General features: G+C 42.0%; 1 protein-coding gene across 1 annotated transcript in view; it reads right to left on the reverse strand.

The window, feature by feature from the left end:
- Positions 1-19,890, reverse strand: part of LOC113450486 (mannan-binding lectin serine protease 1-like) — a 90,018-nt gene that overhangs the window by 62,765 nt on the left and 7,363 nt on the right.

Here is a 19,890-nt window from a genome sequence, read left to right on the forward strand (position 1 = left end):
CCTATTGTTTCTTTTATTTTTCTTATATGTACCCATTTCATGTATTCATAACTATGTATATACTTATACCTATTATCTTGTAAGCAATTGACAAATCAAAATAAATAAATAAATAAAAACTACATGCCTTCTCTGCAGTCTTTCCAGAGTTTCAACATGTTTTTTTTACATCTCTTCTTTGTGGGAAGCTCTGAGATATTGGAAGATTCTATCATGTCATGTCTACCCTTCTTTTCCTTAAACTAGACATGTCTTCTGTCCATCCATGGATTGCCCAGATCAAGTGATCTATCTATCTATCTATCTATCTATCTATCTATCCTATCTATATCTATCTATCTATGGTATTCAGCTTTGTTCCATTAAGCCTTTTAAAGTTGTACTTTCTATCTATCTTTCTTTCTTCTATCTATCTATCTATCTTCTATCTTTTTCTTTCTTTCTTTCTTTCTTTCTTTCTTTCTTCTTCCTTCCTTCCTTCCTTCTCTTCCTTCCTTCCTTCCTTTCTTTCTTTCTTTCTTTCTTTCTTTCTTTCTTTCTTTCTTTCTTTCTTTCTTTCTTTCTTTCTTTCTTTCTTTCTTTCTTCATTCTTTGTTTCTTTTGCTTTGGAGAATAGATTGACCCCCTCTACTCTCTGTGGCAGCCCCTCAAATAGTGGAAGACTGCTATCATGTCATCCCTTAGTCTTTCTTTTCACTAAACTAGACATACCCAATTCCAGCAACCCTTCGTTCTATATTTTATCCTCCAGCCTCAACTTCTTTTCGACATCGTGGTGACCGAAGAGGGAAATATTATTTTGGAACAGAGTAGAATAGAATACTTTATCGGCCAAGTGTGATTAGACATACAAAGACAGACACACTCCACACACAATAGACCCACAAGGACTTTTTCCCCTTGTGCGTCCGATATTACTGTTGTGTCTTACTGTTTTCTTTAAAAAAAACCAAACATTTATTATAAAACTGCAGAAAAAGACTTAAAACTATTTTCAATTAATTGCTTTCTAATTTTTGCCCCAACATTTGCTAAGGAAGCCTACTGCTTGGTAGAAAGTAACCACATTTAACACACGCTGATTAGAACTATACATTGCTACCGCTGCAGAATTAACACAAAATAATCCATTTGCAATCTTATGCGCTTGAGGAAGAGGAAGAAGGTGTAGTGATACTTTTAAAATATACATCAGTAAGTTCAAGTGGGGAAGCAATTATTTTCTCTGAACGCCTAATCATAGGACTAAATAAAATATTGCCGTTGTGTCTTATTGTTTTAAGTGGCCGACTTTTTCCCCCCCTTTTTTTCCCCTTCTCATCTTTGACCATCGATGGTCTTCCTCGGGGGTAAATCTTCTCTTCTCTAGTGAACATCTCGACATTCTGATCCCTCAAAGGGAAGCCCTGCTAAGCCCAAAGCGGTAATGAGCTGTCAGGTCTTTTGGGGTCCTTCGTGATTGATGGAAAAATATGCCGTCTGCCACAGAACTGAATGTGGATGAACCGGGCGGGTGAGATAATCTTTGTGCTTTAAGTCCTTCGCCTGCTAGCTCTCCTTGGTAATTTAGGGAAAGAGATGGATGGCCGCAGGCAAAAGAAGAGGGAACTGTCACCAATTTGAGGAGGGGGTGGCTAAAATAGAGGGTCTGCCATGGAGAACAGACAGGGAACTCTTTCCCAAGATGGTGGTGGAAATAAACTGGGAGGAAGCAAGGGAAGAAGGAAAAGGTCCACCTGGGCTGAGATATCCTCCCGCAGTGTTTCTTAAGCTTGCCAGCTTTTCAATGGGTGGACTAATTTCCAGAATTCTCCTGCCAACATTTGTGGACTTCAGCTCCCAGAATTCCCCAGCCAAGCATGCTCAAAGATAGGTGGATTTCAATTCCCAGAATTCCCTAGCCAACAGGCGTGGACTTCAGCTCCCAGAATTCCCCAGTCAAGCGTGCTTTATGATAGGTGGACTTCAACTCCCAGAATTCCCCACCAGCACGTTACAAAATGTGTGGTCTTCTACTCCCACAATCCCCCAGTTTTAGCCTACTTAAAATATGTGGACTTCAACTCTCAGAGTTCCTCAGCTATCACGATGCAAGAGATGTAGACTTCAAGTCCCAGAATTCCCCAGGCCAGCATGCTTTAAGATGGCCGGATTTCAATGCCCAGAATTCCCCAGGCCAGCATGTTTTATTTTTATTTTTATTTGATTTGATTTGTCAATTGTTTACAAGATAATAAGTATAAGTGTATACATAGTTATGAATACATGAAATGGGTACATATAAGAAAAATAAAAGAAACAATAGGACAGGGACGGTAGGCACATTGGTGCGCTTATGCACACCCCCTAGAGACCTCTTAGGAAAGGGGTGAGGTCAATAGTAGAAAGTCTAAGGTTAAAGTTTTTGGGGTTTGCGGAAGAAACCACAGAGTCGGATAGAGGATTCCAGACATTGACCACTCTGTGCCTGAAGTCGTATTTCCTGCAATCAAGTTTGATGCAGTTTACCTTGAGTTTGTATCTATTGTTTGCTCTTGTGTTTTTATGGTTGAAGCTGAAGTATTCATTGACAGGTAGGACATTGCAATGTATGATTTTATATACCATGCTTAAATCAGACCGAAGACGACGTAATTCAAGGTTTTCTAGTTCTAGAATTTCAAGTCTGGTGGCATAAGGTCTTCTGCAACGAGTAGAGGAGTGGAGAACTCTTCTTGTGAAATATTTCTGGATGTTCTCAATAGGTGCCCTTCAGCTCCCAGAATTCCTCACCCAGCAGTGCTTAATGATGGGCGAACTTCAATTCCCAGAATTCCCCAGCCGTCCCGTACGGACTTCAACTCCCAGAATCCCCCAGCCACCTCATATGGACTTCAACTCCCATGATCCCTCAGCTGTCCCATATGGACTTCAACTCCCAGAATTCCCCAGCCAGCCAAACTGTGCTGAGCAGGTAAAAAGGCAGCAGACAGCTTCAAACACGGGAGTCCCCTCGAGGTTTCTAACCCTGAACCCCTCTTTTAATTCTGCAATGTTCCCTAGCATGGGCTCAAAACCCCTCAGGGCTGATGCCTGCTCTCTCTCAAAAGTAGGAAAAGGGAAATCAGAAATGGAATGTGTCCTTCAAGACGTTTTATGGGAACCTCAATGTCTCCAGGATGGTCCCAGCTGGTGTGACTGACCCTCTGGCCCATCGTCCCTGGAGGAGGCCACTGACTTCATCTGGGCCTGTCCTGGAATGCATTAATTGGGCTGAGGGGCGTCTGGTCCACTCTTGAAAAAATACATATCTGTATATCTATATCTCAACTTTGTTCCTCATTAAGAGTCTGGAATTCTACGGCAGGATGGAAGTAATTTGTGGAAGCCACAGGAAGGAGGAGGAGGAGGAGAGACCCCTTGGCACAAATGCCAGTGGCCCCCAGGGTTCTGCCTCTGGGTGAAAGATCGGCACCCCGAGGCCAAGAGGGGGTCCTCGAAGGGGGTCATGGGAATATTTCTGGGAGGCTGTCTATCCCTTCTTGCCATGGGAAAATGTTCTTTCTGCGCCAACTCAGGAAGCTCAAACTGCCCAAGGAGCTGCTGATCCGGTTCTACAGAGGAAGGATGGAGTCTGTCCTCTGCACCTCCGTAACGGTCTGGTTCGGTTCTGCGACCCAACAGGGCAGACACAGACTCCAGAGAGGAATGAGGACTGCAGAAAAAACCATGGCTACCCACCTGTCTCCCATGGAGGACCTGCATCCTGCACCCTGAGTCAAAAAGAGGGCTGAGAAAATATCTGCAGACCCCTCACATCCCAAAGTCTCCACTACTATTACTATTAATCTTCTCATCACTGCTTATCGCCCATCCCCTCCCACTTGTGACTGTGTGGCTGTAACTTTGTTGGTTGTATCCTAATGATTTATATTGACTGTTTCCTAGTGTGATTTGATTGCTTATTTGTACCCTATGACTATCATTAAGTGTTGTACCTGATGATTCTTGACTCTTGATGAGTGTATCTTTTCTTTTATGTACACTAAGAGCATTTTCACCAAGACAAATTCCTTGTGTGTCCAATCACACTTGGCTGATAAAAGAATTCTATTCTATTCTATTCTATTCTATTCTATTCTATTCTATTCTATTCTATTCTATTCTATTCTATTTCTATTCCTATTTCTGTTCTATTCTTCTATTCTATTCTATTCTATTCTATTCTATTCTATTCTATTCTATTCTATTCTATTCTATTTCTATTTCTATTCTATTCCTGTATTTCTGTTCTGTTCTCTATTCTATTCTATTCTATTCTATTCTATTCTATTCTATTCTATTCTATTCTATTCTATTCTATTCTATTCTATTCCTATTTCTATTCCCGTATTTCTATTCTGTTCTATTCTATTCTATTCCTATTTCTATTCCTGTATTTCTATTCTATTCTATTCTATTCTATTCTATTCTATTCTATTCTATTCTATTCTATTCTATTCTATTCTATTCTAGGCAGGGAGGACCAGCCTTGGATAGCCTGATCCATGGTGAGACACACAAACACCCCTCTTTGAAGTGGGGGGACGTGTGGACGAGATGACTGGCCTTTTCTGGGGTGGCCCCTCCCCCAGCCCGAATCATAGAATAACAATAGAATAAAAGACCAATAAAGTTGGAAGGAAACTTGGAGATCTTCTAGTCCAGCCCCCAGCTCAAGTAGGAGACAATAAATCATTCTGGACAAACGGCAGCTGTCAGTCTGTTTTATTTTATTTTTTAACAAAACCCACTACTTCTGAAGGCAAGTAATTCCACTGATCAATTGTTCTCACTGTCAGGGAATTAGAGGAAAGAAGAGAGGGAGGAAGAGAAAGAGGGGAGGGAAGGATGGAAGGAAGAAAAGAAGGATAGGAGGGAGGGAAGGGGAAAAGGAAGATAGGAAGGGGAAAAGGAAAGGAGGGAGTGGGGAAGGAGGGGAGGAGAGAGAAGGGGAGGGAAGGCAAGGGAAGGAAGGAAGGAAGGAAGGAAGGATGGATGGATAGGAGGGAAGGGAAGGGAAAAAGAAAGATAGGAAGGAAAAAAGAAAGGGAAGAATGGAGGAGAACTGGTCTGGCAAAGTTTTTGTATGCCTGATGAACATGTCACGCCCCTGTTGGAATCTGATTCCGAGGGAGAAGTGGAACAGCTGACAGCGGGTGGGGAATGTGGCTCCGGTGGCTGTGGAGGAAACTGGGGAAGGGCACCGTCCAGCTAGGCATTCAGAAAAAGACCCAGGCCCACCCCCTCTTCATCCTAGGGAATGCAGGGATGGCTTACGGGGGAGAAAAGGGCCCTGATCCCCTTCATTAGCTGCAGCTGGGAAAACAGGATTTAAAAAGGGCGTTTGCACACAGCACCTTGCTGGAAGCAAAACATGAATTATCTTTTTTTGTCAAGTCTCATCTGGGTTCTGGCATCCTCCCAACTATGTGTGTTTGGTTATCTTTTGGAAATCTGCAATTCCTTATCCTGCCCTGTCTCGTTAATTGCTGCAGCGTGGTTTGTGTTGGTTTTTATTTATAATTTAGATGTACTTTGGGCTCGGACTGAATTTCTTCCCTTTAAAAACTGTTCTTGGGAAAGTTTTCCCTCCAGACGACGATAACTGGACATTGGAGGCCAAGTTGGAGGAATTCAAGGGACTTTACCTACTTTTGTGACTTTGTTGCTTTTGTGCCACGCCCCGCTGGGTCATTCAGCAACAAAGTGGTCAATGTCTGGAATACTCTACCTGACTCTGTGGTTTCTTCCCCAAACCCCCAAAACTTTTAACCTTAGACTGTCTACTATTTTTTATTTTATTTTATTTATTTTATTTATTTGTCAATTGTTTACGAGATAAGTAAAAGTGTATACATAATTATGAATACATGAAATGAGTACATATAAGAAAAATAAAAGAAACAATAGGACAGGCACGGTAGGCACGTTGGTGCGCTTATGCACGCCCCCTACAGACCTCTTAGGAAAGGGGTGAGGTCAATAGTAGACAGTCTAAGGTTAAAGTTTTTGGGGTTTGGGGAAGAAACTACAGAGTCGGGTAGAATATTCAGACATTGACCACTCTGTTGCTAAAGTCGTATTTCCTGCAATCAAGCTTGGTGCGGTTAACCCTGAGTTTGTATCTATTAATTGCTCTTGTGTTGTTATGGTTGAAGCTGAAGTATTCATTGACAGGTAGGACATTGCAATGTATGATTTTATATACCATGCTTAAATCAGACCGAAGACGGCGTAATTCAAGGTTTTCTAGTTCTAGAATTTCAAGTCTGGTGGCATAAGGTATTCTACAACGAGTAGAGGAGTGGAGAACTCTTCTTGTGAAATATTTCTGGACTTTCTCAATTGTGCTAATATCAGATAAGTAATGTGGGTTCCAGACTGATGAGCTGTATTCGAGTATTGGTCTAGCAAATGTTTTGTATGCTCTAGTTAGTAGTGTGATATTACCAGAGAAAAAGCTACGTAAGATTAGGTTAACAACTCTTAATGCCTTTTTGGCTATGTAGTTGCAGTGGGCTCTAGCACTTAGATCATTAGAGGTGAGTATTCCAAGGTCCTTTACAGAGCTTGGATCATCAACAAGATCTTGACTATTCAGCTTGTATTTTATTTTCGGATTTTTTTTGCCAATATGTAAGACAGAGCATTTATTTGTTGAGATTTGAAGTTGCCATTTGTTTGACCATTCTGATACACAGTCAAGATCTTTTTGAAGGGTAGCAGTATGTATGGGGTGTGCATAAGCGCACCAATGTGCCTATCGTCCCTGTCCTACTGTTTCTTTTATACTTTTTTAATTTTTCTCATATGTATCCATGTATTCATAACTATGTTTTTACTTATACCTATTATCTTGTAAGCAACTGACAAATCAAAATAAATAAATCACATAACAATTCAATGTTGCTGGAGAAGAGGCTTCGCAAAAGAAGGTTAATAACTCTTAAAGCCTTTTTGGCAATGCTGTTACAGTGAGCCCTGGGGCTTAGATCTTTCGAGATGAGGACTCCTAGACCCTTGACACAGTGAGGGCCGTCTACGAGATCGTTTCCTCCTCACTTGTATTTCGGTGCTCTGATTTTTGTTGCCAACGTGTAGGACAGAGCATATGTTAGTTTGAAATTTGGAGCTGCCGATTGCACGACCATTCTTACGCATAGCCAAGGTTGTTTTGTAGGGCAGCATCATTGTCGGTGGTGTTAAATAATTTGACGTCATCGGCATAATAAATTCACGTAATAAAGTTGGAAGACTTGAAGGACCAGGTTGGAAGGAACGATTCTTCTGAAGGACATTTATCTACAGGGTTGCTAAAAGCTGATTAAAGTAACTATGAAGTCAGACGACCCGTAAATCCATTTTTAACAGGAACCTTAACAACATTTTACATGCATTCTGTCTGCCAGAACCTCATAACCATCTCCAAGCCAACATGTCTATGTGGGGACAACCCAACAACCAAAGGAACAGGAGATATCCATAGCAACTAGGAGTGGCCAATAGGATCTGGGAAGATCCCAGCCCTGGCCATATCATTAACCAAGAATGCTGTGGTGGCCGAGAACCCACAATGACTGGGGAACCCTGGGAGTTGAAGTCCACCCATTTCTCAGTTGCCAAGGTTAAGTAACACTGATTTAGGGGCCAACAGAAGAAAGTAAATGAACATTATTCTGGAGCAGGAATATTTAAGGATGGATTTAAGCCATCTGCTGTGGGCTGGAGAAGCGATGAACACAACTGAAGGAGGCTATACGGGAGAAAAATAATAATGTATTAGACGGTTTGTGCTGTTGTTAGGAAAATCAAGGAACTGTCCTTTTAATTTCCATTTTTTTTCTGTCAGGAAATTTCTCCTTAGAGGGAGGGAGGGAGGGAGGGAGGGAGGGAGGGAGGGAGGAAGGAAGGAAGGAAGGAAGGAAGGAAGGAAGGAAGGAAGGAAGGAAGGAAGGAAGGAAGGAAGGAAAGAGAAGGATGAAAGAAAGATGCATGGATGGAAGGAGGAAGGAGATGGAAATGAGAAGAAGATGGAAGGAAAAGGAAGGAAGGAAGGAAGGAAGGAAGGAAGGAAGGAAGGAAGGAAGGAAGGAAGGAAGGAAGGAAGGAAGGAAGGAAGGAACGAGAAAGATGAAAGAAGGATGCATGGATGGAAGGAGGAAGGGAGATGGAAATGAGAAGAAGATGGAAATTAGAAGAAGATGGAAGGAGAAGGAAGGAAAGAAGGAAGGAAGGAAGGAAGGAAGGAAGGAAGGAAGGAAGGAAGGAAGGAAGGAAGGAGGGAAGGAGGGAAAGAGAAGGATGAAAGAAGTATGCATGGATGGAAGGAGGAAGGGAGATGGAAATGAGAAGAAGATGGAAATTAGAAGAAGATGGAAGGAGAAGGAAGGAAAGAAGGAAGGAAGGAAGGAAGGAAGGAAGGAGGGAAGGAGGGAAAGAGAAGGATGAAAGAAGTATGCATGGATGGAAGGGGAAGGAAGGAAGGAATTGTCTGTTTAATTTCCATTTTTTTTCTGTCAGGAAATTTATCCTTAAAGGAAGGAAGGAAGGAAGGAAGGAAGGAAGGAAGGAAGGAAGGAAGGAAGGAAGGAAGGAACTGTCTATTTAATTTCCATTTTTTTCCTGAATCCTTCCATCTTTTAAACCAGCATCTAATGGAAAGAGTTGCCTTGAAATTGATATGGGTGGCAAATAAATTTAATAGTAATAATAATATTAGCTATGAGTGTAATCCCAAAACAACTGGAGCACCACTTGAATATCACCGGCATTGACAAAATCACCATTGTCAATTGCAAAAGGCAGCTTGACTCTGAGCAGCTTACATCCTGCGACATTCGAATAAAATTTGTCTATCTCAGGTCCCTGGGAAACACCCAATAGGTGGACAAAATTAACAAATCCAGTCTAAATATCAGGATGGCTGTGTAATGAACAACAGCAGCAACAACAACAGCAACAACAACAACAATAATAATAATAACCATTAGCATTGACAAAATCAACACCAGTCAATTGCAAAAGGCAGCTTGACTTGGAGCAGCTGACATCCTGCAATGATATCCCCGAGACCATCAAACAACCTATCACCAGATAGTAATAATAATATTAGCCATATGTGCAAACTCAAAACAACTTGAGTATCATCAGCATTGACAAAATTGCCATTGGTCAATTGCAGAAGGCAGCTCGATTCAGAACAGCTTACATCCTGTGACATCCAAACAATATCTATCTAGCTCAGAGCTTTGGGAAGCACTCCACAGGTAGACAAAAATGCCAAATCTAGTCTGAACATCTGGCCGGTTGTGCAATGAACCATTATGACAACCATGGGCATTGACAAATCCCTGTTAGTCAACTGCAAAAGCCAGTTTGATTTAACATAGCTTACATCCCCGGAACACAGCAACCATCATAAATAAAAGAGTCAGTTGCCAAGCGTCTGAATTTTGATCACAGGACTATGGGGATGCTTCCATGGTCATAACTGTTAAAAATGGTCCTAATTCACTTTTTTTTCCACTCCTGTTGTATCTTTGAATGATCACCATATGAATTGTTGTAAGCTGAGGACTATCTATGTTTAGGAAAATACAACGAGCAATGCTGTTCCATTTGAGGAATCGTAAAAAGTTGGGCAAAGCCAGATCTTAAATTTGGGAAAAAAAGGAAAACAGGCCGCAAGATTAGATACAGATTTGAACACCAAACTGAAAAACAAGCTTTAAGTTCAGTGAACTGAAGCGAGCCGATTTGCAGGAAACTGGAGAGCCTCAAAATAGGGAATGTTGTCGGTAAAGTCTGAGATATCCAGAAAAAGTAGAAAGTAGTAATTTTGGCTGGATTGCATCGAAACCACTGTCTGTCCACATATGCATATTCATGCAAACTTCATGTTTATATGAATTAGCCCAAACCACAGAAGCAATAAATCCTCTCGGACTAAAAGGGCCCTTTTGACTTTCTTGATGATTCCAAATTATTTGTGGGTTGCCATCAAAGTAACCGCCGAGCTCTTCGGCCCCAAAGGACGTTTTGTGAGAAAAGTGTTAACGTCCTGTCATCTGAAGGAGGACCACAAGATCCCAGGGAAGGACAGCCAGCGGAGTCTCTCTCAACTTTGGCAAGCTTGAAGATGGGTGGACTTCAACTCCCAGAATTCCCCACTCGGCACCTGAGCTGCTTTGCATATATGTGAATTGTGTCTCAGAAGACAAAAGAAAAAATCTGGCCTTGCTTTCTGGGTTTAGGGCTGGGTTTCTTAACCGTGGCAGCTTGAAGAGGGTGGACTTCAGCTCCCAGAAGTTTGGAAGAGGATGCTGGGTAGGGAATTCTGGGAGTTGAAGTCTGTCCAACTTCAAATTTCCATGGTTGAAAAAACAATGCTAGCTGAGGAATTCTGGGAATCGAAGTCCATCCACCTTGAAGTGGTATAAGGCGGAGACACTAGCGGCTGGGGAATTCTGGGAATCGAAGTCCAGCCATCTTGAAGGGGTATAAGGTGGAGATACTAGTGGCTGGGGAATTCTGGGAATCGAAGTCCAGCCATCTTGAAGTGGTATGATGGAGAAAACAATTCTAGAAAGTCCAAATTTGGCCATCCAGTATGGACACCTATAAAAGAAGGTGGAAAAGATCTTTCCTGCTCACAAGGAAAGTGACCGGTAGACCTGTCTTCTCAATGGTAGATCCCTCTCTATTTAATACCCTCCAAGGAACCAAATCCTTGCTTCGTGGAAGCAAGTAACTGTAGAACCATTTCAGCATATTATCAGCTGTGTCCAGATGTCCACTGTGGGCAGCATGTTATGGTTGGTGTTGAAATTCATTGTTGAATTTTTGTGCAACAATTGCAGTAGCATTCAGCCTCTAGATGGCGGTGTTTACACGTTTGGTATGTACTCTATGTTCTTTTGTTCTAAGTAGAGTTTCCTGTTACAGTTAAATAGTTGAGCAGTAAAGCACATGGTGACTGTGTTCTTTGTTTGCTCTGTAGTGCTACTGCTATATATAAACAGAATTTCTAACAGTTGGTTAGTGTACTGGCTGGGGGATTCTGGGAATTGAGGTCCCCCTATCTTAAAATTGGCAAGGTTAGAGGAACTGGGTCTGCTTAGCCTAAAGAATAGAAAGAGAAGAAAGGACATGGAAACATCTTCTCATGCATGAAGGGGTGACCCAAGGATGATGGGGTGGATTTTTTGCCCAAAAGGCCTAACAGAAGGACAAGAACCAATGGATGGACTCTTTACAGAAGGAGACCCAAAATCAACATAAGGACTTTCTTGACTATGACAGCTATTAACCAGGACATTGAGAGAATAAAAGAATTGGAAGGGACCGTAGAGGTCTTCTAGTCCAACCCCTACCTCAAGAAGAAAATCCTATACCATTTCAGATGAATGGTTGTCCAGTCTCTTCTTAAAAACCTCCAGTGTTGGAGCACCCACAAATTTCTGGTGGCAAGCAGTTCCGCTGGTTAATTGTCCTCACTGTTAGAAAGTTTCTCCTTAATTCCAGGTTGCTTTTCTCCTTGATTAGTTTCCATCCATTGCTTCTTGTCCTGCTTTGGAGAATAGCTTGACTCCCTCTTCTTTGGGGCAGCCCCTCAAATACTGGAAGACTGCTATCATGGCTCCCCTGGTCCTTCTTTTCATCAAACAAGACACACCCAGTTCCAGCAACCGTTCTCTACATGTTTTTAGCCTCCAGTCCCCTAATCCTCTTGGTTGCTCTTCTCTGCACTCTTTCCAGAGTCTCAACATCTTTTTTACATCCTGGTGAACCAGAAATGGATGCAGTACAGGTTGTCCTCAATTAACAACAGTTCATTTAGTGACCAGATAAATAACAGATAAGAGATAAGAGATAATCAGAGTTGGAAGGGACCTTATAGGTCATCTAGTCTAACCCCCTGCCCAAGTGGGAGACCCTACACCATTTCTGACCCTATACCATTTCATTCAAACTTAGAACATCACAGAAAAGTGACTTATGACCATTTTTCACACTTACAACCGTAGTAGCATCAAGCATCCCCACGGTCCTTTGGATGCTTGACAAGTGACTCACATTTATAACAGTTGCAGTGTCCAGGAGTCATGTAATCGCCTTCTGGCCAGCAAAATCAATGGGGGAGACAGGTCCACTTACCAACTGTGTTATTCATTTAACAACCGCAGTGGATTCACTTAACAAACGAGGCAAGAAAAGTCATTAAACGGAGCAACACCCACTTAACGCATTTCTCACTCAGGAACATACAGTTTGGGCTCAGTTGTCATAAAATAAAATTACAGATTAGCAGAGTTGGAAGGGACCTGGTAGGTCATCTAGACCAACCCCGCCGCCGCCCAAGCAGGAGGCCCTACATCAGTGGTGGCTAAACTTTTTCGGCTCCCGTGCCGATAACTGTGTGCGCACTCACTTGCGTGCGCTCTTGTGCCAGCACTCAGAAGGCAATGCGTGCTGGGCCCTCCACGCCCCCTGCATATGCGCATGCGACCTCCTTCGCATGCTGTGTATCTGCACATGCACGCATGACTCCCTCCTTGCACATTGCACATCTGCGCATGCCAATGCATTTCCCCCTCACACGCCGCATATCTGTGCATGCAGGCACGATTCCCCCCTCGCACGTCTCTTGTCTTTCCACATGCATGCGCAACTCCCTTCTTGCGTGCCATGCACCTGCGCATGCATGCGCATTTCCCCTCTCATGCGCCGCACGTCTTTGCATATGTGTACATGACTCCCTTCTTGTGCACCGCATGTCTGCACATGCGCACACATTTACCCCTCACGTACAGTGCGTGTGCGCATGAGCGCATGATCCCCTCACACACAGGGCGTCCCTGTGCATGCGCACGTATCTCCAGTGCACCCTCCCTCTGCCCCCTCTGCATGTGTGACAGATACCCAACAATCACCTGTCGGGCGGTGGTGTAAGCACACATGCCCAGTGGGGCTCTTCTGGGCGACCTCTCGCGTGCCGGGGAAACTTCCAGTGTATATATACTAATATATCGTTTACAGCAGTGGTCCCCAACCTTTTTTGTGCCATGGCCCGGTACTGGCATCACAAAATCACCCGCAGACCAGTACCGGCATCAGCACGCATGGCAAGGCAAGTCAAGCGACCAGCCATCCAGCCATCCCCGCTTCTCCCGCCACCTTCAACTCCTCCTTTGTACCTGTGTTGATGGGCTTCGTGACGGCTTTGGGACGGTCGCTCGGCTCGCCTTGCCACGCGTGCTGAAAGAATCCTCGCGCCTTAGTTTTGTTCGAAGCTGCCCCTCCCTCGATGAAACTAAGGCGCGAGGATTCTTTCAGCACCCAAACACCGCTTTCTACCCGGAAAAGCTCACTGGAAGCACTTTTTCATCAAAACAAGATGGCGGCGCCCAGCAAACTGGCGGCCTGGTAGAAATTGTTCCACAGACCGGTACTGGTCCGGGGACCGGTGATTGGGGACCCCTGGTTTACAGTGATTCTCTGAGCATGGGGTTGGAGCAGGGGTGGGATTCAAATTTCTTAACAACTGGTTCTGTGGGCGTGGCCATATTGTGGGTGTGGCTTGGTGGTCATGTAACTGGGTGGGTGTGGCTTGCTGACTGGGGGGTGACTTGGTGGTCATGTGACTGGGTGGGTGTGGCTTGTACGTAAATATTGTAAATACTGTATTTTTATATATATATGTATAAGAAAACAGCCACTTTTACCCAAAATCAGGCAAAGCAGATTGAGTTAGAATCACAGATTCACTCAGAGATCTACCTTTCTGCCATCTGCTGCCTGAGTCTGCACTGAAAAATAGAAGGAAGGTTCGGCTCTGCTCTCAGGCCACTTCTCCCCTACCCCACAATCCCCTGACTGGGCTTCAGGGAAGCCTCTTGGGCGAAGGCAAAGCAGGACAACAGCGATTTAGATTAGCTAGAAAGCAGAAATCCGACAGGAGCGGGGGAGGGGCCAGCCAGTGGCACGACTTCCCGGTTCTCTGAACTGCACAGAATCGTAACCACCGGTTCTACGGAACTGGTGCGAACTGGTAGAATCCCGCCCCTGGGTTGGACTAGAAGACCTCAAAAGGCCCTTCCAACCCTTTGGTTGAACCAGTCCATCCTTCTCTAAGAGCAGTTTTATGCCACGTCGAGGTAGTTTGGTCGCCGCCTCTTCTACAAATTCATTTATGAGATTACTATGCCTCCTACCTCACCAGGACAGGGAGGTTTACAACAGAATGAAAAGTTTAAAAGGGCTTAAAAAATAAATTAAAATGAGGAGGGAAAAGAAGATGGAAAAGTACATTTTTCATGGGATTTTTCACCTCCAGAAGAGTTTGTTCTGGTGCCCGGAACACCAAGGAGGTGTGACTCACACACTGTCGGAAGGAACCAGCAGGGTGACAATGAATTAATCTGTCAAATTGGGGTGGGATCCAACATTTTGTCATGACTCTTACAGGGTTTTTAAATAACAACTCATCATTTGATTTGGGTTTAGTTTTTGGGGAGGAAAATAAGGGGTGGCGGGGGGGAGAAATTTGCCTCTGCCTACCAGCATCCATCGGTGTTCATCTGGCAAGTGTCCTGTCAGTGTGTGAGAGAGTGGAGGGCTGTTTGGAAACTGAAACAGTATTTGTTGCGTGAACAAGAAGGAGACAGCAAGGAACCTGGGTGTGGCTTAGCTCAACTCTTCTGGACTAAAGCTGCTTGGGGCTGCTGTGAAACTGAAACTCCTCTGCTTGTGTTTTGCATTTGAAACAGATTTCTTTTCAGGTGGGGATGGGGAGTAGAACTCCTAAGCATCAGAGTGTGTTAATAATAATAAGATAGGAAATATTAATGCTCTGAGGATCATTTGGAAAAATCCTTTCTTAGTGAGGCCCTAGGAGCCAAATTTGAAGTTTGTAGGCTTTACTGTTCTGAAGATTTTGTGATGATGCACGTGGGATAGATAGATAGATAGATAGCTAGATAGATAGATAGATAGATAGATGATAGAGATAGAGATAGATAGATAGCTAGCTAGATAGATAGATAGATAGATAGATAGATGATAGAGATAGATGATAGATAGATAGATAGATAGATAGATAGATAGATAGATAGATAGATGATAGAGGATAGATAGATAGATAGATAGATAGATAGATAGATAGATAGATAGATAGATAGATAGATAGATAGATAGATAGATCTCAAACACAAGCAACAGAACATAATGACACCAGAGTCTTGGATTTTAAAAGAGCTGATTTCAATAACTCTGAGAGAACTTCAGAAAGATTCCACGGATGAAAATCCTAAAGGGGAAAACTCCTCAAGAATCTTAGGAAATCTAAAAAGTATGATCATAGAAGCCCAGACCAGCACAATACCACTGAGAAACAAAAACAGGAAATCCAAGAAGAAACCAGCATGGCTGCACAAAGATCTCTCTGGCAAATTGAAAGAAAAAAAGGACAAGTACAAAAAATGGAAAGAAGGATGTACAACTAAGGCAGAATATCAGCAGATAGCAAGAATCTGCAAAGACGAAGTCAGGATAGCAAAGGCTCAGAATGAACAAAACTTGCAACAAAAGTCAAAGATAACAAAAAAAGTTTCTTCCAACATATAAATAACAAGAAAAAAAATCAAGGAAACAGTCGGTTCACTAAAGAGAGAAGATGGCAAGGAAGTAACAGGCAACAGAGAGAAAGCAGAACTGCTTAACTCATTCTTTGCATCTGTCTTAACACAAAAAGAAACTATACTCAACCCACCAAAAACATAACTATAAAAGACAGACCAGAAATAAAAGTTAAAATAAGCAAAAAAAAAAAAAAATAGTAAGAGAACACCTGTCTGATCTTGATGAAAACAAATCACCGGGGCCTGATGGATTACATCCCAGAATTTTAAAGAAGCTGGCAGAGGTCATCTCAGAACCACTGCACCATATCTTTCAAAAATCCTTGAGCACCGGAGAACTACCAGGGGACTGGAAAAGAGCTGATGTGGTTCCCATCTTCAAAAAAGGGGAAAAAAAAACAGACCCTGGAAACTATATAGACCAATCAGCCTAACATCAATACCCAGGAAGATACTGGAAAGGATAATAAAAAAAAAACACATCTGCCAACATCTAGAAACAAGTAAAGTAATAACTAGCAGTCAGCACGGGTTTGTTAAGAACAGATCATGCCAAACCAATCTTATTTCATTCTTCAACACAGTGACTGAATTAGTAGACCAGCAAAATACTGTGGACATAATGTACATGTATTTAGATTACAGCAAAGCATTTAACAAAGTAGACCACAACCTACTTCTTAGTAAGCTAGAAAAAAGTGGAATAGATAGGACCACCACTAGATGGACTCGCAACTGGCTGGCAAACCGTACTCAACGAGTCGTCCTTAATGGGTCTAAGTCTACATGGAGGGAAGTAAGCAGTGGGGTGCCACAAGGTTCCCTCTTAGGCCCAGGACTCTTCAATATCTTCATTAACAACTTAGAGGAGGGAAAAGAAGGGGAACTTACCAAATTTGCAGATGATACTAACCTGGCAGGAATAGCCAACACCCAAGAAGATAGGCTCAAGATCCAGATGGATCTTGACAGACTAGAACCCTGGGTCATATCTAATAAAATGAAATTCAATGTAGAGAAAAGTAAAGTCCTACACTTAGGCAAGAAAACCCCAAAAGGACCCATATAGACTGGGTGAAACCAGGCTCAATAGCAGGAACTGTGAGATGGATCTTGGAGTCTTAGTGGACAACCAGCTAAATAGGAGCCAGCCGTGTGCAGCAGCAGCCAAAAAAGCCAATGCAATCCTAAGTTGTATTAACATAGGGATACAGTCAAGATCAAGGGAAGTACTAATACCCCTCTGTAAAGCCTATACAGCTGATGTGTTTTGCTGATTTTCGGTCAGGTGGAAGCCTTTTTCGGCCTCCCAGAGAGCTTGAGGAAGGCTTCTGCAGGCTTCTGCAGGCTTTGCAGGCTGTAAACTAGCCCGGTTTTGTCATTTCCGGTATTTTCAGAAAAACGAAGTGATGAAACGGGGCTAGTTTTCATCCTGCAAAGCCTGCAGAAGCCTTCCTCAAGCCTCTGGGAGGCCAAAAAAGGCCGCAAACCAGCCAAAAAACAGCTGGGAGGCACGCAGTGAGGCAGGTTTGCCTGCAGCTCGCATGCCGGCACAAATGGCTCTGTGTGCCATCTGTGGCATGCATGCCGTAGGTTTGCCATCACGGTTATAGTCCTTTCCTCTTAAGTTTGCATTCATATTATATTCGAATCAACATTCTATATCATATTGTATCATGATTATACCATCATTAAAGTTTTAATTTCAATTCTAGGCTATTTTTAAAAGCAAATCTCATCTCTTACTAACTTATATTCATATTATAACTTATTCAAAAACAATCAATTATCATATATCATTACTATTATGATATACTTCAATTTCTTACTCTTCTATCTAGCCATTCATAAAATAAATCCCAGATCTTATAATACTCCTTTTTTTCTTGTTTTCTAATTGCTAATGTTAATCTACTCATTTCTGGACATTCCATTATGTTCTTAATCATTTACTCCTCCGTCGGAATTTTCTCATTTTTTTCCAATTTTGTGCAAATACAATTTTAGCTGCTGTTATTACGTTGATAATCAAATACGTTGTTTCTTTACTATAACCTTCAGGCAAAATCCCCCATAAAAATATCTCTGGTTTTAAATCTATGTGTTGTGTTATCATCTTTTTCAACCATGTGTGTATTTTAGTCCGGTATCTTTTAGCTTCTGCACGTGTCTACCGCATATGTCAACATGGTCCACAGTGTCTTTAAACATCTTGAACTAGCCAAAGGGTATGCCACACTAAGCCACAAAATCTTAGTTTGTGTGACTGTCATAAGTTTGTGCGACTTTTGTAAGTTCCACATAAAATGAGACAAGGGTTTGATCACTGAGCTTTTCTGACACACACCCCACTTCCCTCCTCTAGTCTTCTCTCTGTGTTGTTCCTTTTTGGAAAGTTAATCTTTGTTCAAAAATTCAACCCTTCTTGGCTTGTAGTTACTAATTCACTACTTAGGAATTGCGTACAGCAGATATCTAACAAAACCAGCTCAGTTCAATTCAAAAAATGTTGCAAAATACGATTTAGAGACGCCATGTTCAAAGGGAGCATATCTGACAGACAGAGTTCGAAACAATATAGATTTGTTGAGACAAGATAGTGGAACTAGATTTAAGGATAAGCAACCTTTTAAAAATTTTTTAAAAAAACCTTTATTGAAAATTAACATATTAAAACATACAAATATATCAAAAAAGTAAATTGATACATTTCATCATCGTTTTCTTGACAGTACAATCAATACGATAAATGCAATTAATACTTGACAGTTAATAGCAATATTATTAATAATAGCTAATAATCCATTAATAATACTAATAAAATCAGTAATTCAAATATATAGGTCAGTAAATCAAAAAGTATAAGGTTGGCATGAAATAACTATAGAAAAGAAAATCAGGTATAAATCTATATAAATATAATCTATGCACTAAACTCTATATTCTATAACACTTAAAAAGAAAAAAAGTATAAGATTTTATCTAAGTATTCCTTTATCTCTTACTTCTTACTTCTAAATATATTAACTTTAATAATTATACAATATAAATAAAACTAAATGAATATTATAAATATAGACATAAATATTATTAATATAAATCTCTACTTTCCTGACAGTCCATCCATTTCAACAAGTTCTCACTGATCATACATGTATACAAGTATGCAAGATATATTTCCATTTTGACCTATATATTTCACATTTTACTGTCTACCCATTGGTACTAAATGTTCCAAATTGTATAGTATCCTGAGTCCCTTTTGTTACTCAATTCCAAGGTGACTCTATCCATTTCTGCACATTCAAGAATTTTGCGAATGATAAGCAACCTTTGATCCGCAGCCCAGACTAGCCCCAAGTTAATGTCCAAGCTTGATCTGAAGGAACAAAGGTTGTTTTTGTGTTTTTAACACAATTCAGAGGTCTGATTAGAAGGCGCTTTCATTCTAAGCCACGTCAGGCAATTGTCATTTTTAGCAGAATTGTGCAACTGAAAGAACATAGCAAAGAGAGATAATGTTGAAAGCAGGCTGACCCAGGCTAAGGAAGACTTCATGGAATGAAAACAGCTGCATTCACACAACGTTAAACTGAACACCTGCTAATGAACGTGGTTACCTTCTGGATTTGATTAATACATAATCCCTACTCGACCCCAAACAGGTGGCCTGTGTAACACCTAAAAACACCTATAAAATACCAAACTAACGTAACATAGAAAGTTGTGCCAAGTTGTTGTTCTGACCAAAGCTTCCTGAGACTGTAATTAAGCACACACTTAGTCCAAACAACTCTTGTTTTATTTCAATACTGGGAATTATCTGCATTCCCAGCCCGTAATGAGTTCCAAACAGTTCCTCGAGATAAGCACCCACCTTTCTTTTCTGTGAAGTGCTGCCAACAACAGAAGTGTCAAATGAACTAGAAAAAAATGAACCAAAGTACAAAGAGCTTCAAGGATGACTCTGAACCGAACGAACGACCTTGCTTCCTGCAAAGGTTTTGGCACCTTTGCCTGTCCTTTATCCCTTATGGGAGGGGCAATCACCTCCTATCCTTACTCCCAAGTTGTCCCTTTTGTCTCAGCTGCTCTCGCCTTCTAGCAGCTCTGCGCACATGCGCACTGGGAACAGGCTTCCCTGGGTACTCTTCCTCGCTGCTGCCAGACTCCAAAGGCTCCGGAGTCAGCACCCCACTCCCAGATGGTCCTGGCCCCATCTCTGCCTCGG

This window comes from Pseudonaja textilis, chromosome 4 (genome assembly GCF_049901715.1).
Source record: "Pseudonaja textilis isolate UNSWEBS1 chromosome 4, rPseTex1.2, whole genome shotgun sequence".
Taxonomy (NCBI): Eukaryota; Metazoa; Chordata; class Lepidosauria; order Squamata; family Elapidae; genus Pseudonaja; species Pseudonaja textilis.